A 25,062-nucleotide genomic window follows, 5' to 3' on the forward strand; every position below is an offset into this window, starting at 1 on the left:
AACGTTTAAGTGATATGGATGATTCTGATTTTACAAATGCTGATGACTTTTGACTTCAAAGATACGCATTGTCACTAAGAATAAGATCATCAACAATATAAAAGTTCGATATATCTGTAGGAGTGGGTTTTATGACGGCATAGCTTTATCACTTATAAGGACAGCTACGTCTTCGGTTTAGCTTCAAACGGGACTTTTCTATACAGAATATAAAAAAAAAACTTCAAAACTTTTTAAGGTAAGCAACACATTTTACTTTTTTTTTCTCTTTTTAGAATTTTAATATATTTAACAGGAAAATACGTCTAAATTGTTACCTGTTCCATTTTACTTAACTTTTGTCAGGGCTTTTTTGTATATAGAATACATACTTCTTAATACATGAAAGTGCTGAAGAAATTATTCATTTTATTCAGTAAAGGATTTTAACTTCGGAAAACTTCTGTAAAAAAGGGTTAGATTTTAAAGAGTTTAAAAAGATAAAAACTGACAGTGTAAACAAGTGTACAAATGTTTCTGACTAACATTTGTCGTGCTAAAGTTGGTAAATATTATAGTAAAACGTTTGTTTGTGCATTTAGCCATTAGGGAGACGAGGATATAAAAGATTCCATTCAAATTACGAAGATAGTAAAACAAAACTTTACAAATGTTTAACATATATTAGAATTATAACACGGCCTGTCATTACTTCATGTTTGTGCATTTAACTATTGAATCAAGGAATAGAAAGCGTTTTATCTTAAATCCATGTGAATAGTAATTTTCAAATATTTTGAAAATTCTATAAAGATTTGTGACATAAAGCAAACATAAGCATCTCTGAAGTATAAAAATATCATTTCCTATCATAAATATGATCTTTTATTATTAAATTATGTTATAATGATTAAACGCTTAAAAAATGACCACCCCTTTGATTGTTTGTTGAAATATGTAATAGTACTACATGCTTTAAGGACGTTTGGCATACTTAGACGGTTTCAGAAAGAGTAAGAAATTGATATTTCTCTGTCCAAAAGGAACAAACGTTTTAATTTCCTGTCAACAACAATAAATAGTAATATTACTTGCAAAATGAAACATAATGAAATCCGGTACAAAGTAATGTACCAGATTTCATTATATTGAAATATCGTTATATGTCAATATAATAAAAAGTAGAACATGACACAAAAAATATACAAATAAGCATTTTACTATTTCATTATATTGTATCCAAATTTTGACAATAATGATTGGTGATTAAAAATACTTTTTTCAAATGTAGAAATAGAAGCAAATGAGTATCTTTAGCTTTTATGTGGCATTTAATAACGTCGTAGGTAGATGAGAGTTATTATTGTTTTCACATTGCATTGTTTGCTCATTGTAGTTCAAATTCATTTTAGCTTTAAAAAAAACCCCATGTATGAAATAATGACGTCAAGAAATTTGTCTGTACATTTATGAAATGCCATCTATGTATACCTAAGTTTTCAGTTGTTTCGCGAAAAATTTACAAAATGTTATAGCTTTAACCATTTGTACTATTTAGGCGACAAAGAATTTGAATATCTTTTGGACTTTTGTGAGACCAGAACTCAACAAGTTTTTTAAGAAATTTGTATGGAAAGAAACCGGTAAAAACTTGGATTATTTATCGGAATTTGTTCTTTTTTAAAAAATTTATATTTTTATGGCGCTAGCTGTCGAATTCACATCCACGCTAAATCATTTTTTTTCGAATTAGAAACCGAGCTAGGAAGATTAAAATTAAAAACTATATCACTACAACACTCTGCATCAAACATTTTATTATGCATCTCTAAGTAGAAACTGGGATTTTTTATTCGGAAGATGGGAGTTGTTGCTTGATCACGTTTAACTAGGACCTCATGCTCTTGTTGTGTTTAAAACTTAATTTTCATTTCCAATATTAAATATGCTCAGTTAATGTTAAAAGTGTGTAACAGGGCTCTGTCTCGGATTAAATAAAACAAAAATTGCTGATAATTAGATCAAGAGCATCTGTATCTGAATACAATTATTTCGTTTACTTAAATAAAGGTATACGTGTAAGGCATGTACAAACAGAATTCAAATAACGAATCTTTGAATTGAAATTTCTTGCAATCTGTGTACAAATATTTTTGCTGCCAATTGAAACTATATAAAATTAAAATCAAATTCCTGTCCTTCGAATTATTTCCTTTTCTGTTTCCATCTCTAGTTTTTATCTGATTCGAGCGCCACTGATGAGACATGCGTAGACGAAACGCGTGACTGACGTGCAAAGTTATGAATCTGATATTTTTGATAATAGAATTGAGAAGGGAAACGGGGAATGTGTCAAAGAGACAACAACCCAACCAAAGAGCAGAAAACAGCCCAAGGCCACTAATGGGTCTTCAAAGCACCTAGAAAATCCTGCACCCGGAAGCTTGCTTCAGCTAGCCACTAAACAATAATGTATACTAGTTCAGCGAAATGGATACCACACTAAAATCCGAAACATATAAATAAACCAAAATTAAAAAAAACCATGTGCATGGTATATGTAAATCAAATCCAAATGGCTTTGATGTATCATTTCTATGAAGACTATATTGCCAACATATATATGTATCAATACAGGTAATATACTTACGACAACAAAATACGTAGTATGTCTAAATTGAGACATCTTCGTCAAACTCCACATTTTACGACTTTAAACGTAAAAATCTGGATTAAAGAGATCTAAATGTTTAATTCAAATCTAATGATTAGCATACTTTTTATGTATTATTGATTTATTATAGTTCTGTATTTGGATGAAAAAAAGCCTCACTTGCATAAAACAAAGATATATGATTTGCTTTGTTAATGGTCGGACGGAAGAACATTGATACAATACAGATGGAATTGTTTTATTTCATTTATGACAGAATAACAATTATGGTTTTGACAATCCTGAGCAATGCAGGTGTTCTGGAAAATTATAACTGACTACGTCTGCGATTTTATTAGAACAACTTATAAAGTATCGCCTACTACCGATGAAATTAAGCACTTATATTTTCCGATTACTTTGATATGTACACTGTCATTAGAAATCCTAATAGAATATTGATAAAACAAGACAATAAATGTGTTTAATTATTATATAAGGTCAAGGGCTATAATTGTTTCGATGATTATTCACCGAGTTTATTCTAAACACTATAATGACATAGATCATAAAATAAAATTTGATTGGTAAAGATATAGCACCACGTTGACATTGTGGGGGCAAAGTTAACCATGATCATATTAATAAAGTTATATAGCTTTTGTTATAATCGTATTCACAAGGTGCTGGTAATCTATCTATTACCGAACACAACAACGACAACAACTGAACGCCGGAATATTTGCCTGGGAAAGGCACACTTAAATGACTCAAAATTAATCGGTTTACTTGTTTAAACATCATCAACGCTAGAATAAGTGATTAATTACCTCCAAGTTGCAAGCATTTAATGCTCATTCCGAATGAGAATAACCTTTCATAATAAATCACATACATTCCGAAAAATTAGTGACTTGATGAATAGTCAGTAAAATGTAGTTTCAACTTGAAAATTAAGACAAATTATATCTTTTTCTATCAATAAGACAGTTGAGGACTTCAAAAGAGTTGTAAAGGGTTCGTGGAGAAGGTGAGATCATTGCATGTTTTCAACAAATCAAATTGCATGTTTTCAACAAATCAAATAGGGTTTAAAAATACGATGACGACCCGTCAAGGCCGTGATACAAACTAAAGCACAGCTCTACAAGAGTCCTACATAATTAGTGTGCAGATACTTTGGAATGGTATAGGAGCTCAAATAACTAATAGATCATCACCGGGTTTCGGTAATAATTATTCTTGTTATTTAATCTTTAGTTTTCTGTGTTGTATTTTTTTATTACTGCTTGTTTTGTCTTATTTATTTTGCCATATCATTGGGGTTTTTTGTTACACTTATGGCTTTTGATTACCCGATTGGGGGTTTCTATCTCATTTGTAATTTTAGTTATTTTTACCATTTTCTATATTTAAGTATAATACATGAAAAGATGGAGCTTTATGAAAGAAAGTATATATATTAAGTTAAACCATCACATTTTCTGACTGATTGTTCGATCAAAATTAAAACAAATGATTTTAAATGTGATTTCATATCATTTATTCATGTCGGGAAAATAACCTTTATTGTTCAAAGGAAACATAAATTCCTTCTCCAAACTAATATCTGAAAATATTAATTGCTGTTTGATACACAAGGCATATCATTTAATATTCCCATTCCGACCGGACAAGGCTGTGTATTAATACATTCCGCTCAGGCAAAAGGACATGCATAATAAATTCGTCCATATTACTTTAGCCTCTAGTCTAATGCAATGGTATCAGTGACCTAAAAAATAGATTTAGACAGAAATAGTCATAACAGTGGGGAAAACACCCAAAGAGTGGAAGAGTATTAAGAGTTGACCAATTATTTAATGTAGAAGTACGTATTCACACGTTCCAAAAAGTTCTTCTTAGTCCCAGGCTAAAATGGTACTAGCCTTGTATAGTACGAATTATCAAAGTTATAAAACACAGGAAGTTAAATTCATATAGGCAGATATTGGATACTTAAACCACAGAATCGATTGGGATAAACGTGTCATCAAATCATTTTTATTGGTTTTATTCAAAGAACATAGAATCAGTACTTCCGGTAACTTCCAATTTAATACTCATACTAAAAGCTTATTTATTAAGATATTTTAATGATTTATCTCTGAGATTCATCCAATTTAACTTTATATTCATATACAGTGTCATTTTAGTTTTTGCTATAATTGTATTATCAAAAATGGTGTAATGTCCACGCTTTATATGTGAAACATGTCAATAAAATAAGCTTGTGCTGTTACACCACTGTCCCGATAAGCGTAGGATTGAGCAATAACAAAAATGTTTAACCCCGCCACAATAATAATGTGCATGTCCAAAGCCATGAGCCAATGGTTGTCGTTGGTTGCTCTCTGTCATATTTGATTTTCGTTTTTTGTTTTGTAATAATTCAGGCCGTTTTTCATTCGTTTGAATTGTTTCATGTTTTGGTAAGGTAATGTTGAAGGTCGTACGATGACCTAAAGTCATATATGATAAGTAAAGTATGACATAAAAATTATAAAAATATGATGTTATGACTCATCTAGAAATAGCGCCGGTGTGTTTTGCGCCGTTTGTTTTTGTTGCAGTTCAGTGTTTTTGTTGTTCCGTTGCTTTCCTTTTATAGTTGATGTGTTTCCCTCGGTTTTAGTTTGTAACCCGGATTTGTTTTCGCTTTATCGATTTATGACTATTTAACAGCGGTTTACTACTGTTGCCTTTATTTGGAAAGCAGTAGAAAATTATGCCAAAGAATATCAAAACATAATTTGAATGTTTCTACCAGGGTTTGTCTAATACATTGGTCTTTAATTGTCCAAGATCTTGATACATAAAATTTCTTTTGTATTGTCATGCAATTGGCTTTCTGTTTCATTCTCCTTTTATTTGGAGATTAATATCAATACTGGTGAATATATTTCAAAGGCATCAATTTCAATCTGTGAACGTTAATCGAGCCGCAATCAATCAATCAATCTGTCAAGTAAGTGACTAAATCTGACGCTAATTATTGATAGTAAATTGTTCGAAAACAGCACCTTGATTGTCTTTATCTCAACAGGGAAGTAAAGTTAAAACGTCATTATGTTTGTCGTATAAAACGTCATTATGTTTGTAGTATAAAACATCATTATGTTTGTCGTACAGTTTTGTGACTATAGCTTCTTGGTATCTAGGCATAGGAAAACGTCCAGGCATGCAACACACTTTGTTCCGTCAGTGATTATTTCTTCTTGATTGGTACGGGTACATATTCTTGAATATCCTGATATTTAACTATTGAGTTTTTTAAACACAGTACATCATTTTTAAAGTCTCAAACTACGCATTCGGCTATTCACTATTTGATTTTAGTAGTAGTGTCTAACGAACTCCGATTCTTACAAATGCAGAATCAAATCGGTTAGGATAATCGTACAATTTATGCCCATGGGATGACATTCTTGTTACTTTCGCTATATATTTCTAAAACAATCACGTACGTGAAAACAAGCTATTTTCACTGATTCATCATAATATTAAGATAGTTAGTAATTACTAGTGCATCAAAACCATAATGTTAATATTATAACTCATTTAATGCTATCAATGTACTTAAATGATTTGGCCAATTATGGTACAGTTTTAACGACGGCATTGTTCATTTGACAGGATAAAACGACATTCCTAGACTTAATCATATACATGGAAGATCTTAATTTCAAAATATTTTGTTATTTTTACTATTTCAATGAATCCAAGATTTACAATTGATTAAATAACTACTGTGTGGTATGTTGTAAATATAACGCACACAGTTCAGTAAACCCCTATAATTCTATCTATAATGATATATAAATTCCATCGCGACAGTTAACTTCATAATTCCATTGATTACAAAATGGATGAAAGACATTTAACAGACTTTTAGAATTTGACATTTATTGTAGATATGTAAAAACTTTCGCTATTAAGCATGACTCCATCCCTTAATGACATAAAAGTACATGTAATATTATATTGAACAGTAAGTACTTGATATTGCGAATATTTACTTGGTAATTCCTTTACAAATATTTTAAAACAGTGATAAAATCGAGTTTGAGGCTATGTATCTAGTATGTTGAATGAAAAACAAATCACAATTAGTTATTAGGGAGAAGCTTTTTTTTTTCTCAATAAAATCGCCAAAATTTATTTGAATTAGGAGTATAAGGAGGCGTAAAGTCATTGTCAACTAGAAATACTTTTATCCTTATCTAGCGTTTATTTAACGGTCATGATATTATTATTCCGCACTCTCGAATACAAACTCTACCAACAGCGATAACGGTTCTCTATGTGAGAGATAAATGCTATTTTCCCTTGTAGTGTGTAAATAATTCATTTAAAAAAAAAATGGAAAAATGAAAAAATGACATTCGTCTAATTATAAGTAGCAATGATATGTTCAACACATCTAGCACATCGATCTTGAAATAAGGGATACTAGGTAAAGTTAAATCTGCCTCATATCTCATATTTTACCACTTAACCTTGCTGATTACAAGTACAATATGTAGCCACTCTCCATAACTACATTAAAAAAACCTTGATTCTAAAATTTGAAAATTTAACTATCTCTAGTACCACTGCCTGTAACCGAGTACGGCAGAAAGTGATTTTCCCCCGATTACAGTACTGATTTTCTCCGATTGATTACTGATTTTCCCCGATTTTCCTATGTAGAGAACATCAAAAGGGTAATTATATATGACTCAAAGAAAATCTGTGTCAATAATTATGCAACCTTCCTTTTCATTCCTACATTCTTATCATTGACCTCCCATGGGCAATATGGATTTTGATGACCAATCCTAAAAATAGAAAGTTTTCTGAAGCAAGGAAGTCATTGGAAGTGATTTTCTTATATTATTCAAATATCTAAAAGTGTTACTCTAATTATAGAATACTTATTCAAATGTGCAAATTATGTAGACTTAGATCTGGAAGTACTTTTTTTAAGAAGATTAGGAAAATACTAAAAAAAAATATGATTTCAATTTCTGATGCAGTGTACTGATTGTCCACGATCAGTGTACAGATTGTCCCAGAGAAGATGAAGTTAATTACAGATTTTCCCCGATTTTCTCTTATAGTATCATAAGGAAAAAGGTTCATTCTAAGTTTTATTTTAAACTGTTACTTGCAAGAAAATGTCAACATACAAATGCTTTAATTGATTTCTAAAAATGTCATCTTTGAAAAAATAGTAGATCACCATCAGAAGACATGTTTATCTGAGAAACTTGTCATTTGAAGAAGACTTGAAGAGTGTAGCGAAAGAGATTATAAAAGCAGACCATACCATACATTCATTCCAGAACTTCTTGACAGAGAAGTAAAAACTTTAAAATACAAGATGAAAATATTCTAATTTGTAACTAATCAACAAATACACCACAAAAGATTATAAAAAAAAATCATTACAATATCTGACCATTTCAGACAATCCAGAAATATACAAACAGTAAGTAATGAACCCCAAGCAACAAGAAGCCTGTTTAAAGTTTCTGAAACAACCAATGAAATATCCATGAACAAAAAATCCCTAATTCAATTTTATATATAAAATCATAGAATTACAGGTTTGCATGAAAATTATTTTTTTCCTTATATTCCACTATTTATTAATTATTAGCACAAGCCTAAGTCATTTGTAAGTGTAAAAAAGATCCACATATTAGCTTTATTTTGATAGGAATAGCTTTTTCAAAATCGGGGACAATCTGAATAGGTATCAGGGAAAATCTGTAATCAACACAAGCTGATCGGGGACAATCTGTACACAAAAGTTCAAGTTTAATTGCTAGTTTTTTTCCATTTAAATGCTTATTTTGTCCAAATTTCTACTTGCATTTTTCAGATTATTATATTTGAAAAAAATGTCATGAAAAAAAATCTAATTCATACTCCCAGTTTTCTTAAAGCAGACTAAAACAGAATTTATTTGACTCAAATCAGCTGCAACAGCATCAAAACAAAGAATAAGAGAGGTCATGATGTAACTTTAAGGCAATCCTACCTCAGGATATCACTTACTAATGACTACTGACCAGACAGAATAAATCATCTTTAACCAATTGATTAGTTCAAGCTACTTAAATTAAATGACAGAGCTATAGTGTAAAATTTATCATGAAAAATCAGTACAAAATCAAGAAAAATCAGTACTATAATCGGGGGAAAATCACTTTCTGCCGTACTTGGTTACAGGTAGTGAGTACTGAGTAGTAGATAAATATCGTCTTCAACTGGATGATGTGATAGAATCTGTACGCAGGGCGTTGGACCCCTTGATAGTTTGTTTTTTGGAGTGATTTTAATGTACGTTGTCAATGCGTTTATTTTTACCGTCATCCATTAAAGAAACTAAAAGAGGTATAACTGTTTAGATTTTTCTTTTTATAAATTTCAGGGCCTTGAAACACTAAGGCGACATAAAATTTAAACATTTTTCTTTTTTTTTTACTGAATTATGTTATATATTAAAGCTACAGTAGTTTACCTTTGTTCACATCTCGTAAATCGACCAAGAAGCGACAAATCAAGGTAACAAACATATATCTAGGGAACTCTTAAAGGAGCGAGACCAGGTGCGTCGACAATGGAATATTGTTTTATATATTTTCACATAATGGACAGACTAGGATTTCATTTGCTATTTCTAATTTCATTTCTACAATTTATACCCTTTAATCTTTTATTTGTTGGATATTGTATACATTGTTACTTCGAGTAAAACATTAACAACTATTTCGTATAAATATTGTTGATATTTGATGATATCAGATGATGACATAAACCTTACTTTATACTTAATAGTCCTCTTGGTAGAAAGTTTACATTTGTAAAACGTGTCAGATATAAAACGACACACACGCTTAAATAGAAGTGAAATTTATGTCCATTTGTAGTATCGATGCAGTGAATTATGGCCAGATGAAGTCCGTGTAGCATGGTTTGTCAACTCATATGTCGATACAGAAGAAAGTATTATTATGTAAAAAAATACTCCTTTTGGTACCTAAACATTAAAATAACGTTACAATAAGGTCATTCTATAACTTTTTATGATGAAAATTCTATTAATTTGTCTAAAATAGAAAAAGAAAAAAATTCGTCTATTCAAGATTGTACGTGTAGTATACCCGTTGTTCGCCTAAATAACATTTATTTTCTGTAGCAACTCTTAGAGAAAATTGCGTTTATATGGATAAATCTTAAACCAATTTGTTGTCGCCAATACTGTCTAGCAGCTTTAAATACTTATACTAATAGCAATCTTTCGACAAACTATAACGTGGAGGAGTTCACCAGTTTCGAGGCTTAGAAAGGGGAGTTAATTATCAACAGGTTTTGGAAATGGGGGTTGTCACAGTTTCATGCATACAGCTTAGTCGATACCTGTGATGGTGGACTGTTAGTCCCCGAGGGTACCAACAAACGGTTATTGTTTTATTGAAAGTTGCTGTTATAAAATTTAGAAAATCCTTTTTGACTTTATGCTTTTTGGTCCCTTTTGGTTTCATCAGCTCTTCCTCGTTTGGTCGAATTAATTTTTGGATTTCAAATATTTTGGCCTCGATCATCACTAAAGAGACATTGATTGTCGAAACGCGTATCTGGTGCAGTAAAATTTGTACCGTTATCGTTATTTGGTATATTCAAAGTAACAGAAAAATGCATTACTCTCTTTTGATAATGCAAGATGATAAAAAGAAGAAAGAAATTTATATAGATAGTGTTAGACAGTTGGACCCTCAATAGTTTATAACTCATTTGAGTTTGGTACTATTGTTTTTTTTTCTATTCTTAATATTCATTCATTGTAACATATATATATACAATGTTTTTCAAATAAAAAAAATCTAACGCCACCATATACCCTAAGTGGTTTATGGTTATGATACTGGACAACTATGGGTTAAACTGGGCGAATGTCGTAGCCTTCAAATTGCACCAGAAATAGTAAATTCCTCATGTCCTTTGAGACTCAATTCAAAACTGATTGAAATTTCAGTTCAGAATAATTGAATTTCACATTCAAATTTCAGTTTTGAAGGTTAATAATCCTCTTGAAATACTACATTTGCTTATAATCTTGTCTATAACACCCAATTATCTGTTTGAGTACAAGCAAACGATATGAAATGACATTTTAAAAAACAAATAATGTTGTAAGCTATAAATTTTCTAAGGAAGTTATGTCATTTTCGAAGACTCGTGTACTTACATTTTAAAGGCTGGAGAGTATAATCAAAGCTTTTGATTTTTTACTTCATTGGAAAATATTTATCAATTATGGACTTTTAACGAGGTCAATACGTTATATATGGACCTGTTCAGATTATATTGACCGAGGACGAAGTCCGAGTGTCAATATAATCTAACAGGTCCATATATAACGTATTGACTGAGTGAAAGTCCTTAATTTATATATTACATATGTAAATAATATATGAGGAAAATGGCGCTCAATGTTCTTTCTGTGTATTTTTAAATTGTATTTTCCAAGAATTTTAACATGTTATTGAAAATATTAATATTCTTTGAACAATTTCATAGCTTGTTGCGTTAGCTTTCTTGTATTCTTAGCGTCTGCATTTAACATAAAATTCTTGATATCTCCTTTTTTTTTCACGCATCGTTGTCAATATAATGGAATTTGATGCGACTGTCATACAAGTGAGAGGTTTAGCTAGCTAAAAAACCAGGTTCAATCCACCATTTTCTACATAAGAAAATGCCTGTACCAGGTCAGGAATATGACAGTTGTTATCCATTCGTTTGATGTGTTTGAACTTTTGATTTTGCCATTTGATTGGGGACTTTCCTTTTTGAATTTTCCTCGGAGTTAAGTATTTTTGTGATTTTACTTTTTGATAAACTTGCAAATTTTCTTTTCGAATCGTCTGCTGCGACGCTTCCTCCATGTATGTTATGTGTGACGTCATGACGTCATGAATCTAAATTTAGCAAGATTGTTTTATATTGACCGTCAATATACATATAAATAGAAACATAGCGTCAATATACATAAAAATAGAAACAAGGCTTCGGATACATAAAATAACCTTTGAAACACGTGATCGTAATATCCAATGAAAACAAGAGAAAGCTACATCATATGTAATATTGTGTTATATGTATTCAGATATAATAGTCATCAATTTCAAACCTGTCTTTGGTAATTTGTTCGAAAAATTATAATAAAGATGCATACAATAAAAGCAGATAACATTATTATAACAATCTAGTAGATAAAATGAAATCACAAATACCAACATGAAAATAATAAACAAAAGTATACCATACAAGATATAAATGATAGAAGTTTCAAAAGACAAGTTCAAAGCACTTAACCTGCTGATATCAATTCATTATATTCAAGATGAAACAAACTTGCAAATACAAGTAAACATTTTTTGAGAAAAAACAAGTATCACAAGGCAACCATTATTTCTTTTAACCCGTAAACCACTTACTGGATTTCAATGAAAGTTCCACCGGTGCCTGTTAAGAACGAATATTTCCCAAAAGGTGTTGTTATCATCAGTTGAACCATGTTGAAGGTACGGGGAATTGCAATACTGAAGTTCAGATCATTGTGTTCTAAAAATCCTTCTGTTAAAGCAATTGAATATGCTGACCTGATTTGATGCTCTTGCCTTTTTTAATTTTGTATAAAAATATAATGGCGAGAATTCCGAAAACAGCTAAAACAACTATGAGGAAAGTTCATACATTTATTCCCCTCCTCTCTCTCTCTCTTTGTACACACATGCCAAAATCCATTTACCGGTATGGAACATCTAAAATATCTTTTTTCCGGATCAACAATGAAATAAACCTGACCACTGCAGCGTGAAAATAAGTCGAAACCATTTGACGTGTTCCAGATGGTCGTATATTGGTAACACTTTCACGTACCAATTGTCGGCCATTATGGAATATTTGTTTCACAGATAACGACGGATATGTTCCAATCATCGTAACCACACTCCCGTCATTCTTTTCCCTGAATGTGATCTACCAAATTAGACTTATCACCGGGTTGGTACTTACACGAACAATATGACGGGTGCCACCTGTGAAGCAGGATCTGCTTACCCTCCCAGAGCACTTGAAATCAACCCCAGTTTTTGTGGGATTCGTGTTGCTCAGTATTTAGATTTCTATTTTGTGTTTTGTATAATATTGCTTGACCTTGTTCATTTTTCTTTTTTTTTTGCCATGACTTTGTCAGTTTTGTCTAGTTTATTTCCGACTTATGAGTTCGAATGTCCCTTTTGGTATCTTTTGCCACTCTTTCACACACCAAGTAATGTTGACTTGGCGTGTAAAACTGTCGAGGAAAAATCTGACCCTGGAAACTTTGTCCATCTATTTGGACGCACAAATGAGATTGTGACTAAAAAAATAAATATGGCTGAAATAAAACGTCTGATAAGGATTTCTTTGCCCCTTTTTTACCCTGGTTTATCATTGGTTTTTGGTGAGGTTCGTATTGCTAAGTCTCTAGTTTATTATGTAGTGTTTTAGCGGTTAATACCTTCGGAGATCTACAATCCCACCAGAGACAACACCAACCCAGTGGTAAATGTAGCAATAAAAATATCAAAATAAAACACAAGGTGTATACAATGCAGTTGTTACGCCATCGCAAAAAAGAAGAATAACAAAAGTATCGACTAGTAAGTTTATAGTAGGAAGACACTACTCTTGTGATTAAATCTAGTACTATTCTACTCATTTCGGTATTGCATATTAAAAGGCATCTCGCATTTTATCTTTATCAAAATGTGATCAATACAATGTTTTTTCTTAACATCAATGTCACACCAACTCTTTTCACAAATACGGTAAAACGTATTGCTAGCATGCACGCTAAGAATCGTTTGATGAAACAGTCACACACCACACGAAATACTTCTTAAACAATCATTCTATAGCTTGTCATCCTGGTTCATGTCGGTTCGATGTCATTTAATTGACAATAATCATGATAAATTCTATACACGTGTATAATGTTGTCTTCCTTAATACAATCGTATTTAAAATCCTATTCGGTGTCAACTATTATAGATAATGTTATTGTTATATTTCAATACGTTGTACTGGCATCTTTATCCAGTGTTCAGAAAATACAGGAGGATTTAAAAATTTTGTAATAATACTTTTTTTTCTCATTAAGATGAAAAGCTCTAAATGTCTTCCATTCATTTGACATTTGAGTTGTATGCTTACTTAAACATTAATCTGTACTTTAAGCGCACGTAATATCATACATAATTTCATTTTAAAAAATAATAAAATAGTGACTGTGTTTGGCATTTGCTCTTTCTAGTCGTATGAAAAGAAATTGCATTATGGAAACTGAAAAGGTTGACATGTAAGTAATGTTTAAAAGGGTGGAATTAAATCATTAAGCAACGAAGAACTACAACAATCATTGGGGCCAATAGAAGGATACACTTTATTACTTTAGAATAATCTGTACTTTTGCAAGTAGTCTACGTGTAAAATGTTTTGCCTTATTTCGTCATTTTACAGAGAATTGTTTTAAAACATTAAGTTTTCTTTAAGGTGGTACCTAACCCTACAGGGAGATAACTCTGTAAAAATCAGCTAAACGTTTTAATTACGTTGTATTGTTAAGGAAATATTAAGCTTCTCAATGATCAAAATTAGTGTTTGTCAAACTGCTATATAACCAATGAAATTTTTCTGATAAAGTGGTTGGTTCAAATTTTTTGAAATTTTTATATTTTTGTCAAAGGGTCAAAGTAAACATTTTGTCAAAATTTTATGAAAATTAAACGAGCCAAATTAATATTAGTCAAGGTGTTGGGTACCACCTTAAAATATAAACAAATGATTAGACTTTTGATTTTTTGAAAAAGGGCTGGTTGATCGGCATCAAATCTGTTTAAATTTTGTAAAGGTTGGAATTAAATAATCAATGTTTGCGATACTGAAAACTCCATTTGGGTCGTCCTTTCTGATTTGCTTATAACACAAATCTGAATTTTAATATTTCCATGACTATCAACTTAGTTATGGAAATGATAGAAAAAGATGGAAAGTTCTTTGCACTGGTAAAATGTCATACAGAAAGCTTTCTCTTTTTTTTTAAATCATGGCATTAACCACAAATTGCAGATTTTATTTGTTTTTATCAAACTATATACAAAAATACCATAGCATTCACATCCTTCGGTTCTACCAAGTCATAATGTGTTTTGCAAATGAGTTATTTTTATTTTTTTTTGAGTGACGTAATAATCAGAATTCATGAAAATGAATCAATCAGATGTTAAGCGACAGCAGTTTGTTAGTCAAAATAACAGTTAAGTATTCTACAAGTTATACTTCAACAGATTTGCATTTTGACAACTACTTTCTCTCCAATGATGCCCGAGGTCGTAAATATTTTAAAATCTAAAACCTATTGGAAATTTTGAAGAGTTAATATAACCGGAAAGGACCAAAAGTAAAGCCAAACAAGAACAAGATAAACTTCACAGAACGGAGATACGATCATGTACTTAAAAGGATTTTGAAAGTTTTGTTAAAGAAAATATAATCAAACATTATTCGTATCTTTTTGCCAAAAGATTGAACTACTTGGCTGGTGATATCCTCGTGAACTTACAGTCCAAAAGCAAATTCTTATTAACCATTAGCCCATCTAATGCCAAAAGACGGAACTACTGGGTTGTTGATATCCTCGTGGACTTCCAGTCCAAAAGCAGAGGTATCGACCAACTTTTAAACATTCATCGTCTTATTCAACCATAAAAGAGCCCCATGCGTCGAATTTGTTTCTATGTTTCTTATCAAAATACACAAATAAAACAATTTGAACTTAGCAATCAAACAGAACATCGGCTTTATATATAGTAGAAAGATGTCTATATAAGTGACATTTCTTTTACCAGAATGGATAGTATTGTTTTCGTCTGGTTAACATGTTATCATGGATAAATTGGTTGTCACAGTCTCTATATATTAATTGGTTTCGTTTTCTTTCACAGCTTGTACTTGAATTTCGTTCAGTATTACCATAAATATTTTCTTTCAATTCAAACTACGATAGCATTCAGATATTGCGTGAGGGCACTGTTATTTCAACTGAATAGGAATGAAAGTTCACATATTTACATGACAATAATACTAATATAACCATGTCAATGAATGTCTAATAAATCTAATTACACAGTCCAGTATTTTCATTGAAAAAAATCTTCAGGGAGTTTAATTGAATACAATTAGTTCTTTTTTAGAAAAAAAAGAAGATAAGATTAAATTTGTCGCACATTAATAACTGCATTGTGACTATATGTTAAAAAAAATCATCTCATTGATGACAACTCCCAATGGTAAATTAAAACATATTCGTATGGAGTGATTTAATTCCTAAAAGTTGTGACCATTTCTTACTTGTAAGATTATTATTAGTATTCATTAATCATTTATATTCCTAGTACAATTATAAATATACAAAATGTATTGACAGCATTTAGTTTTATTCCCCCGTCGTAGCGAAGGAGGCATTAAGTTTTACCCTTGTCCGTCTGTCCGTCCGTACGTACATCCCATACTTGGTTTCCGTTCTCTAAATTTAGTTTGCCTCAACCAAATGTTTTGAAACTTATGCACAAGGTTATTACCACAAAACACAGATCAACTTCGAATTTTGGTGGCGTCACTTTTACCGTTCAAGAGTTATGCCCTCTACAAATGGAAAAGTTAACGAATTTTTCGTTTCCGTTCTCTAACTTTAGTTTGCCTCAACAAAATGTTATGAAATTTATGTGGTATGCTTATTACTACAAAACACAGATCAACTTGAATTTTGGTGGCGCAACTTTTTTCGTGCTAGAGTTATGCACTTTACAAATGGAAAAATTAACGAATTTTTCGTTTCCGTTCTCTAACTATAGTTTGCCTCAACCAAATGATATGAAACTTATACATAATGCTTATCATCTCAAAACATAGATCAAGTGTGAATTAAGGTAGCGTCACCTTTACTGTTCTAAAGGTATGCCTTTTACAAATGGAAAAATTGACGAATTTTTCGTTTCCGTTCTTTAACTTTAGTTTGCCTCACACAAATGTTATGAAACTTATGTGCAATGCTTATTACCACAAAACACAGATCAAGTATGAATTTTGGTGGCCTCACTTTTACTGTTCTAGAGTTATGCCCTTTACAAATGGAAAAATTGCCGAATTTTTCGTTTTTATTCTCTAACTTAAGTTTGCCTCAACCAAATGTTATGAAACTTATATGCACAATGTTCATTATCACAAAACTCAGATCAAGTACAAATTTGTGTAGTGTCACTTTTACCGTTCTAGAGTTATGTTATATGCAAGCGGGGGCATCATCTGTGTCCCATGGAAACATTCCCCACTTATTTAATTTTTATACTCCAAATTACAAGTGAATGGTTAAGTTTATGCTATCGTCCGTCCGTCTGTCCTAAACCTTCGTTGTATTACATCAAGTATGTGTTATTTTGATTTGGAGCGTCAATGATATGGTGACCCATGTCATTTTTAGATCTGCCATGCAGTCACTTCCTTTTTGACTAAACTTTGAATTTGTTATTATACTAAGTAGGCGTTGATTGTTTTTTCAAATTTTTGTCAGCTGGTGTATTAAGGAATTATGATTTGGTATTTGGTATGCAACTTTATTATAAGTTATGCAGTATAAATAATTTTCAAATCTAGAGAGCAGTCACTTCCGGTTTGACCGTACTTTGAATTTCTATGATACTTACTGAGCATGGAATTTTTCGTTAATAATTACTTCTCTTTTTTTTCGAAATGATTTGATATTTGGTTAAGAATTTTACTACGATAAGTTGAACTGTAAAAGCGATTTTAAGATCCGCCGTGTAGTCACGTCCTGTTTGACGATTCTTTGATTGTGTATACCCGGTAAGCATGGACTTTTTCGTCATTGCCTAAAAAGAAAGAATCGGTACTGACATGATTGATAACGTATTTTAAATTTGCAATTAAATTCTCCGTTTATAAATTGAAAAATGTTTTAAAAAGCTAAGGTCAGCACCTGGATTTTAATATGTTTTGTTTATCATTTAAATTATACAAAACAGCAGCAAATAACAAAAATACATTAACTGGGTTACATGTATTAGCCAATCAAATAAAAAATGCTGTAGATTGATCACTGGACGGTTGTAAAAAGTCATATAAGCAATCAACCGATATATCACCAGTCCCAAAATTGTGACCCTGCAACAGTTACTTTAAAGAATTGATTCAGAAATAAATTTTATATCGGGTGTAATGTCCACTAATATTAACAATGTAAATTCAAAAAACCATTAAAGTGTTTAGATGAATTACGTCAGATACCTATATAAGAATTATTAGAAAATAATTGGACACTGCAGCAACATTTACCAACCATCATCAACAAGCTTGTCAAGGAAAACATCTACAAAGACAATCAAAAAGATTAACAAAGATACTATATTTTCCGAATTAATGCTCAGGGAAAAGCTTGGATCTAATCAATCGGGTTATCATCACACCTTGCCTGTCTAGACCACAAGTTATAAAGTAAAATCCTACACTTGACAACTATCAGCAATGTACTAACAATCATAATGAAACACAATCATAGTTTTTTTAATCTTTATTTTGATATCAGGATAAAACCTTACATGTACGTGCAGACTATCAACATGTATTTCCTAAAAAATAATTTTAAACGTAAAATCGACAGTACTTTTATCTAACCCAATTTTCTTTTCTCTAAACGCGAGCAACGTCTCGTGTTTTTGTATCGTCTGTTTTCAGGATTAATGGAAATCTGGTCAGCAATGAACTGAAACGTTTTTTTCTTGACAGGAACAAATGTATACATACAAATTTACACCTACCAGTCTAAGAAGTTGCTGATGTGTAATCTGAATGATGCCGTAAAATATCTCTTTCTGTCTCTTTTTTCAATATTGAAGATTACTTAACACGAAAAGTAATTGTAAATCTGAATTTTTTTCCCAATATTCCATATTATTACAGTTACATGTAAATCTTAATAAAATTGTCTTTACATAGTTCTTTCTTATTTTTTATTCAAAGGCGTTGAACACGCTTTGTTGATATATATTATATTTGTCGACATGTAGAATATCTATAAGCAGCTACGCAGATAAACTAACAACTACAAGGCTATTAGAAATGAAGTTACCAAATCACTTCATTTGTCTGAAGTGTTTAAGTAAACAAACGAAATATCTCATTCAATACAATTTACCACTCATACTCACGCATTACTCGAAATTTCGGCGAGGAAATGACGAAAGTGTAGTAAAAAAGTTTGAATAGTCTAACTTATTTTTTTTTATTTATTGAGTATTTGTTCATGAATTAATGTCGCACGGGTTTTCTACTTGATCAAATGTGAGTTTAGTGATAATTGTAGAACCAAATTATGTATGCAGCGAATAAGTAGTTTTTGATCATTTCAACTTTACTTTGTTGATATTGTCTTCTTGTACACATAGATCTAGTTTACCAAGTTAATAAAGTTCTTGTATTGAAAAATCTTTGTCAAACTTTCCATACACAGGACATACAGATGCCATTAGCATTTCCGTTTGTTTGCAGTTGATATGAATATAAAGTCTTGTCTAGCAGCGCAGGATATTTGTTTAATCTGTCATAAGCTCTTTCACACATGTTACATATGTCAATGAATTTGAATTATAAAAATACATAATAGAAAATTTACAAATAATGACATATCTATTGTACCTTAATATTGTCAGATGTTTCTAGCAATTCCTTGCTTGACATAATATTATGCCTTTTTTGTAGCTCATTCGCTACACACAATTGCCAAACGGTCCATATTGTAACTGGATGTAACTTATCCTTACACAAAATTGTGAGTTCATTTTTTCTATTTTACCTGATAATGTATCTTTTTTGAAGAGACATATATTGTCAAACTGCACATCTGGTGCAATGCAATTTGTAGCGTTAATGTTAGCAAAAAGTCGTTTAATTGGTTTTAATGCTTCGTTTAAATACGTACTTTTAATGAGTTCCCAGAATTTGATTGTCTATCCTACGAATATTTTACATAATCTAACATTCACGGAAACATACCATTTTAGAAAAAAAAATCAGATTAATATCAAAATATCCGTACATAAGTTTCTAAATTTAGATAATATTGATAGAATAACGGACACTTGTTTACTTTGCGTCACGGACAGAAATATTTTATTATCGAACTTTTTATGAAAAGACGTCATTTTTATATCAAAATATCAGTTAACTGCGTTCATCCTCACTTTTCTACTTAAAGAATGATAACTATTTTTAAAATGATTTTGATATCCTAATATTATTAATTAACAGTCGATTAAACTTCATTAGAAAAGGATATGAGTATTCAGAATGTTTAAATTAACCTATTCTATTGATATTCGGTGCAACTATAAGTAGATATATGATGTCCAGAAGGGATATTTGCCAAACAAAGAAGTTTTGAGAAGAAATTATCTTTATTAAACTAGATAATTTTCCATCAGTGTGATAAGGCAACTGTCAACATTAGTCATCCGGGTTCGGCATGGTCAGGGGATTTAGAAATCGTAACTACTCGGCCATTAGCGTGAATGGCCGAGTAGTTACGATTGGGGAATTTGGCATACTCGAAGAAAACTAAACAGATCTTAAAAAGTCCATGCAAATTAGTTAAACAGTAATTGTTGTAATGGAAATGTTTGAAAATTACAAACCTATATTAGATCACATGTTGTCATTATTAAATGTAAATGTAGCTAGATGTTAATTAAGAATTATATGTCCGAGTATAAACAGCAAACCGTCAGAATCTCACGAATATCTAACGAAATGAGAGCAGCTGCGCTGACGTGGTAAGCATTCAACTTTTGAATAGGAAGTATAACAACGACTTCTTTGATGAGCGTTAAACTAGAGAATCATTTTTCAAATTAATTTGTCATCATATCTTAAAGATTTGTGTATGTTGTAAATTTTCATCACTTTCTTCATTATAATGGCCATCAGCGAAGCCGAAAGAAATTCGAGAATCCGATAAAAAGTTCTGTAAAATAGAAAAATATTTTAACTGTCATCTTTTTTATAAAATGTTGATGAGATCCATATCATGTGTTGTTAGAATTACAGCAACTACTTTCAGCATGTCAGTCTTTAATGAATGTAAAAGTAATTTGTCATGTTTCATGACATGAATGCATACTTTAGATTCTACATTAAAAAAAAATATATATCTGTCTTTTTAGTATCAGAAGTTGTAATAAATGTGACAGATAAATGTGACTCAACCATAATTCAGATTTATCTTTTCTATAAACACCCATTACTGTTTTATGCACACTGTGGTATATTCTTTATTAAAATGATGGTAAAGGTCTTTAATATCCAGTGGCAAATTAAATGTATATCCAGGACGAGAACATACATGTTAGTGCGATATGATTATCAACTCTGTATCGTACTAGAACAACACGCTGAGTCGGATTTTTATTGGTCCGCATCAAGACATGTCACCATTCCCGGACACATGAATCTGACTCCGAGCCGATCAATCTTTGTTCCTACTCCTTAATGCCGCATGCCTAGCGGAGAAGTACCAAATACCAATTTACAGTCTTTGGTTATTTATTTAGAGAATCAGTTCTATGTATTCTGAAAGTTAAGAGTTTGACAGTTCTCTGGTTCCTGATCCTGGCAAATAATAGTTTGTCGCTAGATATTATAATTTTCATTTATTCATCATGTTAACTGTGATACTTGCATCATATACGTGAAATTTTACAGAATTCAAGGTTGTTGTTAAGAACTTTTCATGTTCGAAAGGACAATAATTTTGTCTTTGATTCTGAACAGTTTGCCTTTGGCGTGCATCAAGTAAATAACCTAATCGATGTATTGTCATCGTAGTTCTTAAAGATTGCAAAACAATCAGTTTGTTTACAAAAAACTTCCTGCAGCCAAATCATTCCATCATAAAAGTCTGCATAATCGAAAAGATATACTGTCCTTTTATTAATCTTGTAAAAAAATAAATGACCAGAACAGACGATTATATCATTATGGAGTCCATACTTGAATTCTTATCTGTTTTCTGTTTTTTTCCTTTCATCTGTCTTATTACTTGATTTATTTTCGTCATATATTGTGCTATGAGATTCTGACTAATGATTTACCATAATTGTAATTGATTTAGCATCTTTTATGTTTAAGGTAGATACTACTGCTACTACTACTATTAAAGTGTGTAACGACCCTGATTACGTTTAAGGTAGATCAGGTTTTTTTCGCCATCTTGGTTTTGAAAAATAGCTGATACCAATCGGCATAGATCTTTAATGAAATGCGCTAACTTTTACAGAGGAATGCAATAAATTTGTAAGACTTTTCATTTAAATGAAGTAAATGGTGTGTTTTATCTGATTATTACGACTGTTTTTTCAATAAGTTTTTTTATTTATTTCAATTTTTTTTCGACATAGGCCATAAGAGAGGAGATAACTCAGTTAGTCTTATTTTATAAAAGTATGTATAGTAAACTTACCTATTTTTTTGTTACAAGTAAACATCAGAAGTTTATTATTTAGTGGATTATCAGCTGTATTTTGCTCGCGTCTGGCGTATAAAATTATAAGCCTGGTATTTTTGATGAGTTTTTTCTAATCAATAATACTTTTTTCAATTTTCGAATCAATGAGCTAAAATTATGGCTTTATCATAATTTCTCCTTGACTGTTTATAAACCTTAAAATCAGTCGAAACAGTAAAGTTTTTAGATGCATTGGCCAGATTTGTCGCAAAGTTTAGTAAATTTAAACGTGATTTGGCCTTTCAACTGTTCTGAATATAGCACCTCTTATGAGTTTGAGTAGACGAAAATGTGATGAATTACGTAGGTATAATGAACAAATATCTCTAAACGAGTATGAAAACGTACACAACAAAAGTGAGAGGACTTATTTTTTGAACAAGTATACAAGTAAATGTGTATTAATTGTTTGACATTATTTTCATTTTTATTTTCATCTTGTGTTTTTCTAAGCTTTTGAACCAAAGCCAAAAAAAGCAGAGGGGAGATGTTCAGATATATTTTAGAATTAAAAACTTACAAAATATGAAACATAACAGATTTGCAAACTTTATAATTAATCAGTTTTATTAATCAAATGTTGAAAATTCATATTTTATTAAAAAAAAGAGCAAGCAGTTTCCAAATTGCTGGATGTGGACATACACATAACACCAAACATTCTGTCAAGCATGTTCATTATACTACAACCAACCTGTAACATGATATTATTTCAAAAACAACCGAAGTGCTCAGAAGAGAAGACGTTGATAAGGCACGAATGTTCTTGTTTGATAACAATCGCGTGTTCTATTTAAAATGGAACAAGTGTTTCCTTAAATCGCTTAAAGGACGGTATACACATACGTTTTCTGTATGTATTCACAGAATAGAATGACTTTTTGTAGCATGTGGTTTTTTTTCAAGTAATAATGTCAATTTTCTATCTCTATTTTGTCAAGTATACTGTTGAATCCATTTATAACCAATAACTGAATTGTGGGCGATAATCTCTACAAATATAAGCACCTATACACATATCAAAACTAGTTTTATGGACACTCAACAATTGTTCGCTGACTAATCTAATAGATTCAATCTGTCGTTGTTTTTAAGATGAAATTTGACCTTTTATGTATATTAATATCTTGCTAATACAAATGGTTCCTTTACAGTCTGAGAAATGATTTAGTTGATTGTGTTTTTGCTAAATTTCTAATATATTTCAGTATCAGCAATTCCAATATATATTGAAATAGAAAAGAAGCAAAACTAAAACTAGGTCAAAAATGCATGCATTGTTTTAAGAATGATACATCTTTCGTGAAATGTGATCGTCACAGTGTTTTAATGATTAGAAATTATGTATTGGTGCCCTTTTTTGGTCACCAATTTTCGCAATGAAATTTGAAATTTTACCTTAATAAGTCAGTATTATATACCTGGACATTGCCTTTTTTATTCATCTGGTGTGAAACTATATGTAGTACATTTGTTTTCTCTTTTTTATAAATCATGACCCGGCTATATTGTAGACGGAGCCCTCAGGTAAACCCTATATCTGTTTGTATGTATTTTCGTCTGTCCATCCGTCATCACGTCTATGTGGAACGATAACTCCAGATTGCTTCAACGAATTTTCGAAATGTGTTTGCTATAGTTAGCTATTCAAAATTGATACCAGATGTCAAAAATTTTTTAAATATTATTTGCCCGCCATTAACGAAAATGCCCAACATAAATCATACATTTAATGCTTGTTATCAATAACACTTTAAATTAGAAAAAAATACATTTTCTTAGTTTCTCCAGCTTTTGATGCATGTAATAAGCCAACATTCAGATGCTTCAACACATGTATACAAACAGTAGTCGGATAATGTTTGACTGTCATTCCATATGAATATCTTTCTATCGTGAATCTATGACATTTCTTATTCTGCTAGTTCTTGCAATTCCCATCATTCAAACCACAGTGACGTCTTACCTGATAGATGCTTATCCTGTGGACGTACCCGATCTCTCTTCTTTTAAGAGTTCATGCGATTTCATGTTTGTTACCTTGATTTGTATCTTCTTAATCGATTTGTGAGATTTTGACGCACGTGGATATCGTCACAAATAAATGAAAGTTTACAAAAGAAGTACTTGAGAAATTAAGTATCGTGTGAAGATAGTTAGGACTAATGCATTACTGTTATTCCTTTCTTAATGAAAAGACCTTAAATTGTAACACATTTAAACGTACAAAATTAAGCATTGTCAATTGATTGTATCATTTTCCGATTGCATAATTTCTGTCTGATTTGATTTTTGTTGCTTAGAAAAATGTCTTATCAGTTTAGCTATGCGGGTAATTATTTAATTATTTAACTTCAAGTATTTCTATGCTTTTATAAATTAATTGGCATATACTTCCGAAAAGGTCTTTATATATATTTGTTCCATACGTAAATAATGATTCAAATAAGAATACTATATCTAACAGATATTTTCAGTACGTTCTTACTTTAGTCGGATATAAATGTTCAAAACGGTTTTATGTTCGTTTTCTGAACAGAGGTACATTAGTGGTTTTTTTTCAAAACCACATATATGCCTAGCCAGCTTAGTAGTAAATTTACATGGTTTCAATATGCAGCCAGTATCAGATTGGAAAAGGGAAAAAAAGTCTTATTAACCTTAAACTATCAAACAACCGAGTGATACTAGTATATCTACATTAAAGGAAAAATAAAAT

The 25,062-nt window shown here is 31.0% G+C and overlaps 1 long non-coding RNA gene across 1 annotated transcript in view; it reads left to right on the plus strand.

The window, feature by feature from the left end:
* Nucleotides 1-12: 12 nt before the first annotated feature.
* LOC127730150 (uncharacterized) overlaps nt 13-25,062 on the plus strand; it is a 53,812-nt gene continuing 28,762 nt past the window's right edge. Inside the window, exon 1 of the long non-coding RNA XR_007994976.1 lies at nt 13-238. This is a non-coding gene — a long non-coding RNA (uncharacterized LOC127730150). The remainder of the gene's footprint in view (nt 239-25,062) is intronic.

Source organism: Mytilus californianus, unplaced genomic scaffold, assembly GCF_021869535.1.
Source record: "Mytilus californianus isolate M0D057914Y unplaced genomic scaffold, xbMytCali1.0.p SCAF_2, whole genome shotgun sequence".
Classification (NCBI taxonomy): Eukaryota; Metazoa; Mollusca; class Bivalvia; order Mytilida; family Mytilidae; genus Mytilus; species Mytilus californianus.